The sequence below is a fragment of the Megascapheus bottae genome, chromosome 1, assembly GCF_031878675.1.
Source record: "Megascapheus bottae isolate mThoBot1 chromosome 1, mThoBot2.hap1, whole genome shotgun sequence".
NCBI lineage: Eukaryota > Metazoa > Chordata > Mammalia > Rodentia > Geomyidae > Megascapheus > Megascapheus bottae.
Window position 1 is genome coordinate 11,974,258 of NC_143509.1, and position 6,947 is coordinate 11,981,204.

The 6,947-nt window shown below is 41.3% G+C and overlaps 1 pseudogene; it reads left to right on the forward strand.

The window, feature by feature from the left end:
- The first annotated feature begins 1,739 nt into the window (after window positions 1-1,739).
- On the forward strand, window positions 1,740-2,477 carry LOC150068407 (putative gustatory receptor PTE01 pseudogene; annotated as a pseudogene).
- Window positions 2,478-6,947: the final 4,470 nt, after the last annotated feature.

The following is a 6,947-nucleotide window of genomic DNA, read 5'->3' on the forward strand; positions in this document are numbered from 1 at the left end:
ACCTGTCATTTAAAATATGATGTAAACATAAGCCATATAATTAATGATTGTTGTTCTTCAGGTACTATGTTATCTCTCATCACTTCTACTGTCCATTGGTTATCTCATATTGTTACATTATCTCACTGTGTTACATGATATATCGGATATATTTGTATTTGGTTATCTGATATTGGATAGGGAATGGGGGAAAACAAGATGAGGGGTGGGGGAGGGGGAAAGGGAAATGGGGACCATGACATGTGAAAGGGTATCATTGTGTGGGAATTAAGGCACCATTTATCTGGCAAATATCATGTAACCCTTCCATTAATTACAATAAAAATATATTAAAAATACACTGTGAATCTAACTTTCTATTTGTCTCTTGTCACCACATATTAAATACTGTAAAGTGGTTTGAGAAAGGCCTTGTTAGGCCCCCAGTGAGATTCTGGGCATCTGTCTTATTTCTCCCTGACTTCCAGGAAGAGAACACTAATTTCTTTTTCGGGGATTATTGACTGATCACAAAACAGTGCCGCAGGGGTCACAGCTAGAAACCAGTATAGGAAGTGAAATAATCAGATAATTGATTGAAAATGAAGAAACCCAGTAACTAAATGTCAACCAACATTGCCTACATCTCAGGATTACCTTGCTACTGTCAGCAAATTCCTCAGTTCCTGAAATTACTTCAGGAAGAAGCACATATCATATTGGAGATCTTGTTTTAGTTATATGTTGGAGACTGAGAGTTTCTGTTTTTTTTAAGTATCCTTCCATCCCATTCCTAGTGTCTCATAACTGGAATCCTAGCTACTTAACAGACTGAGTTCTGTGAATAGAGGTTCAAACCCAGCCTGGACCTCAAAACCTATGAGCTCTCATCTAAAATTAGGTACCAGGAAGCCAAAAGTATAGATTTTTCCTCAAGTTCTTGAGCTTTACTTTGAGAAAGAAAGCCTCAAGGCCTGTACCAAGGCCCAGAGTGGAAATCCTGGGATGCATATGGACAGGGAAAGAGAGAGAGAGAGAGAGAGAGAGAGAGAGAGAGAGAGAGAGAGAGAGAGAGAGAGAGAGAGAGAGAGAGAGAGAGAGAGAGAGAGAGAGAGAGAGATTGAAAGAGACAGACAGAGACAGATAGAGAGACAGAGAGACACAGACAGAGACAGAGAGACAGAGACAGAGAGACACAGACAGAGAGACACAGACAGAGACAGAGAGACACAGACAGAGAGAAAGGGAGAGAGAGAGAGGGGGGGAGGAAGAGAGAGAGAGAAGGAGAGAGAGAGAGAGAGAGATTAGAATTCAAAGAAATGATGCAGAAATCTCCTGGGAGATTGCAGACACATTGGATGAAAATGAGTTTCACCGATTAGAAAACAGTCACTGCTGTAATCTTGACAGTAATGGAGAATGATCTGTATTTTTCTGATAAGAAAACACTGCCTATAATATTCAAACATAGTTACAATCTACAATGAAGATATTAATGGGAATAAATTAAATATAAAAATATCTAGGATGATTGGGTTTGTAACAACTGAAAAGTGTGGGATAGAATGTCATTATTAACTATGCATAGTTGAGTTCAAAATGGTTGTAGAATTCAGACTTCTTTATTATGTATTGCTCTCTCTTCGTTTCGAAGGTCTCCAAGTAAGACAGAGCAGTGTAATCTAACACACATCTCAGAATTTTATCTCCTGCGTCTCTCAGATGACCCTGAGCTCTTTGGGCTCTTCCTGTCCATATACATGATCACTGTGCCTGGAAATCTGCTCAACATCCTGGCTGTCATTTTTGACCCCCACCTCCACACTCCCATGTACTTCTTCCTCTCCATCCTCTCCTTGGATGAAATTAGCTTCATTTCCACCACCATGCCCAAGATGCTGGTGGACATCCAGACTCACAGTAGAGCCATCTCCTGTGAAGGCTGCCTCAACCAGATGTCTGCTTTTGTCATTTTTGAATGTATGGATGTCTTGCTTCTTACTTCCATGGCATATGACCGATATGTGGCCATCTGTCACCCCCTGAATTACTCTCTCATCATGAACACTCGTCTCTGTGTCTCCTTGGTTCTGCTTTCATTTGCCACCAGGTTCTTGGATGGACAGATGCACATGTGGATAACATTACAGATGACCGATTTCAAGGAAGTGGGAATCCCAAGTTTCTTCTTTGACCCTTCTCAAGTCCTGGAACTTTCCTGTAACCACACACTCATTAATAATTTATTTAAATACATTATTGGTACCATTTTTGGTTTCCTTCTTATCTTAGGGATCCTTTTCTCTTACTACAAGATTATTTCTTCAGTGCTGAGAATGTCATCTTCAAGCGGGAAGTAGAAATCCTTTTCCACATGTGGCTCTCACCTCTCCGTGGTCTGCTTATTCTTTGGGACCTCATTGGTGGTCTACTTTGAGGCATCTGTGTCACATTCTCCCAGGGGCAGTGATGTGATACAGTGGTCACTCCTCTTCTGAACCACTTCATCTAGAGCCTTAGGAACAGGGACCCTAGAAGTGCGCTGAGCAGGTTAAAACTGGAAGCTGACACCAGCAGGTAGGAAGTTTATTTGTTATGTGGTTTTTGCAGAAGCAACAAACTTGAGTATATAATCCAATAAATTGAATCTGTATGAATATCTGATTAGTCTAGTTTCATTAGTAAAATCTATTATTAGAAAGGTCCTGGCTACATCAGGATGGATTCCTAAAGGAGAAATGTATCTTTTGAATGTTTAAATTGTTAGTTTGTAAAGAATGATGGATTTCTGCAGATAGTGGGCCCAACACAGAATTTTGCAAACATGGAGTGGTGAAGTTTGTAATATGTAAAATTTACCTTAATAAAATTGGAGAGAAACAGATCTTTTTGTTTTTCTTTTTTAAGCAGGCTTGAAGTCATAACTGTCTAATTGGTAGCCAGATATCCCGCCTCCTACCCTTTGGTTTTGAGTTATTTTAGACTTATAACAGTCCCCTAATTTTTTCCTGTGTTGCATTTTGTTATTTTAAAGGTGATATGTAGATGGGCTACCATTATATAATTTGGGTAAAGAGTGCATTTCATTCAGAACAGTATAATTCTTTCCTTCCCTTTCTTCAATAATATCTTTCAAAGAAGATTGAAAGTCTTGTTTCCTAATGTAATTAAATGAAGATAGATAATCCTAATCTATTGGCACCTACATTTGATTCTAGGCTGCTTGATTTTCTGGGTACATGAATTCTATGATATGGGGGTCTCGTAATGTTTGAGTGAGCTGGAGGAGGCAATGAAAGAGCAATCCATAACCTAATCTACAGGGACATGAGAGGTTCCTTGGACAGATAACTGAGTGTTCATCTCACTTGAAGAAAAATCAAGAGTAAGGGACATCAGCTTGTTCGTGTCCTTCCAAGACCCAGCCAGCCATCGCTAGCCCACAAGTTATCCCATCCTTCATCTGTCAGCCACATCCTTACTGTACACTTATTGCTGTCAAGACAGGGACACTCAGGAGCATCAACTTGTGGATCTGAAATGCAGTGTACAGTCCCCATCTTTGACAAGAAGTTTCTCTCATGGATGTACCTAACATCCAATGTTGGTTAATGCACAAATGCAAAGGACTAGCTGGCCATTCTGTGTCTATCCAGGCCAAGCTGAGAGACCACTCAAAGTGCAGAGCATCTGATGGGATTGGCTGAGACCACTGCATCCCATGACAAAACACTCATTTCCTCATTTTTTGGAGGGGGTATGCATTTAGAAGAGTTTACTTCATTAGAGAAAACAAGCCCTTGTACTTCTCAAGCAGCGTTATTGTTACCATGAACTTGGAATTGCCATTTCCTTAGGAGCTAGGATTGCTAACATGAGGCAAAAGTCATCTACCCTAACCAGAGGCCCACTGAGTAGATGGTACATCATTTGAGTCGAGAGACAAAGACAGAGAGAGAGAGAGAGAAAGAGGAAGTGATTGTGTGTGTGTGTGTGTGTGTGTGTATGTGTGTGTTACTCTGTGCAAGCCCTTTTGTGTGGGTGCTGACGTGCATGCGCGCGCGCGTGGGGGGGGTGCTCGTGTGCATGTGTGTAGATTATGGCCTAGTCAAATATTCCCTGAGAAACGAATTTCCCAGAATATATTGTAAGAATTCAATTCTATATTGGTAGATAAAAGGTATTTCTGAGATTTGGACAGCCTTGGACACTTTGTTCAAGTACCAGGACCAGAACCCTAGAAATAAATTCACACATAAATAGTGACACCAATTTAAAAACATTAAAAATCTTTGGTAAATAAAAGAGTTTAAACCATTTTAAGTATACCCCTGGGACAGATGTTTTGTAGAAAGGCAGGGGACACAGGCTGCAGCCTTCAGTGTGGGCTTCAGACTGTGAGGTGGTAGAGACACACTGGAGACAGGCAGTTCACCCCCAGGCTGCTGGAGAAACCAGCAATTCCTGTTTGTGGAAGCACAGGGAGGAGGGTAGTGGGAAGGGGAGGAACACACAGAGGAGCATTTCCGTGGCAAATGGCACCACTTCTGGGGGCCTAACACATCTGAAGGGACTATCAGTGTCCTCACCACACCATTTTCACCTAGAGAGTTCAACTTATCTGGGGGTGTTTTCTAGACACAGCCCCTCATTCCACTCATCTCATCACATCACCAGCATATCACCAGCTTTGGAGCCAGTAGCGCAGACCCCGCTGAGCCTAGCTTCTTTTTCTTGTCCCCTATAGTGCTGGACAGTGGGTGGGTGATTGTGTGAGCCTTTCCCATGTCCCCTACTTCATTCTGCAAAACATCAAACACAGACCCAGAAAAACATCCAGATAAGCTGTGTAAACTAGCACAGAAAGACATCCCTCCCGCTACTCAGTCCGCTTTCTACCTGACCAGAATCAACCTTCTGCAGGTAGGCTCTTCTCACACAAAGGCAGCAATTACCTATCATGATTCAGTTCTGGTGCACTTTACAGTGGATTCAGGTTCAATATGGGTTCATTTTGTACACAGAAGATAAAATACTAGTTTAACTGGTGCCAACCTGTTTCAGTTAACATGAGAGACACTTTACCAGTCTCTTTCAACCAGTGCCAACCAGTTTCAGTAGGTTGAGAAGTGGGGCAACGTCTCAACACCACTTCAGGTCAGATGTACAGCCATGTCCAGCTCACCCACAGTCCTAGAAAGGCCCATACACACCGGCAGAGTTCAACCTCCATAACCAACAAAAAATATTCCCGACCTTCAGAGTTAAAGTTATTCACATTCTCTTGCCAATGGTTTTCTTCTTGATGAAAAATGTCCTTGAGTGCACATGACTTCATCTACTCATCCAGATCATGACAAGGCAATATTGACTCCAAACCTCCCCGCTGACTGAGGGTGGATGAAAGCTTCAGGCTCAACTTTAGGGCTCCTATGAAGCCAGCCAGTGTCCAGCTTCCAGGGTCAAACACCACCGGCAGGAGATTCTCAGCTGTGATCCCAGCAGAACTGCAGTCGTTCAAAGTGAAGGTGGGTACAGACCAGGCCTATTAGCTACTGTAAGGAGCCTTGAAGTTACAACACAGACCTCAAAAGTGTCTGATTTCTCAGAATATATGCTTATGCTTTAAGAAGAACAAATTAGAAAAGTTCCATAGAAGATTTTGTTTAGACTCTTCATATATTCCTGAAGAAACTCAAAGGTCAAATGAATTTCATTCTATTCATCCCTTCTCTATCATTGTTCTTTCCAGGAAATTTTTTCATATATTTTATTATTATTAATAGAAGGGTTACATTATATTCACCAGATAGAAGGTGCATTACTTCACAAATATTGATACCCTTTCTCATGTCTTGGTTCCCATTACCCTACCCCACCCCTGTCCATTATCCTGTTTTCCAACCATCCCTACCCAACTTCAAATAACTAAATACCCATATACACAATACATCAGATAACCAGGTGAAATAATGTAAGAATATGAGATAACCAAGGACAACAAAAGAGATGAGAGATAACATAATGGATTAAGGAAAACAATCACTCATTATATGGCTTTTGTTTCAATATCCTGGAGGTCCTTTCATTTAGTGTCATTCTATATGGCCTTATGTATCTAGGTTTTGTTCTAGGAGAGCTCAAGTTTTCTACTGATTATGACAAATGAGGGAAACCATTGAGCCTATGTTCCTTTGTGTCTGGCTTACTTCACTTAATATGATTTTTTCTAAGTCTTTCCATTTCTTCCAGGAAAATTCTTAGACTCTAAAATACCATTTTACTTTTTTCTGTGCACATTCTTTTTACATCAATTGCATTGAGAACCTCACAGGCACTACTCCTCTGCAGAAAACCTTTTATTCTCCACAATTGAATCTTTGCATCTGTCCATAAATACTCAGTCTCCAGCTTCCAAAGCAGCTTAACCACTGTGCATGAGGGAACCAGAAGGAGAATTAATTAGCCAATAACTCTTCACATTTTCCACATGGTAGAAGAAGCAGGGATATGCCTAATGCTTCCATTTGGTTAAGTGTCATATCCAAGTCCTGAGTTACGATGATCCTGCAGCCTAGCTGCCTCAGAGTCCTGCTACTGTCCCTGTTCCTCAGGCTGTAGATGAATGCCCACCGTGTACATCATCAGGGCCACCATGAGTTCTTGGAGCTGTGGAACAGAGTGGAACTTCAGTCCGCACCAAGCAAGGTGAGCCCCACAAGTGAAGCCCCACACGTGGTGGGCCCCACAGGTGGAGAAGGCTTTGTGCCTCCCACTTTCTGTAGGGATACTCAGAATACAAGAGATAATTTTGTAGTAAGAGTAAAGGATCCCTGAAAGAGGAAATATCCCCAAGGTGACAGTAATTACATATATGAACAAGTTATTTGTAAGGGAACCAGAACAGGACAGTTTAAATATTTGAGAAACATCACAGAAGTAATTTGGGATTTCCACACTTTTTAAAG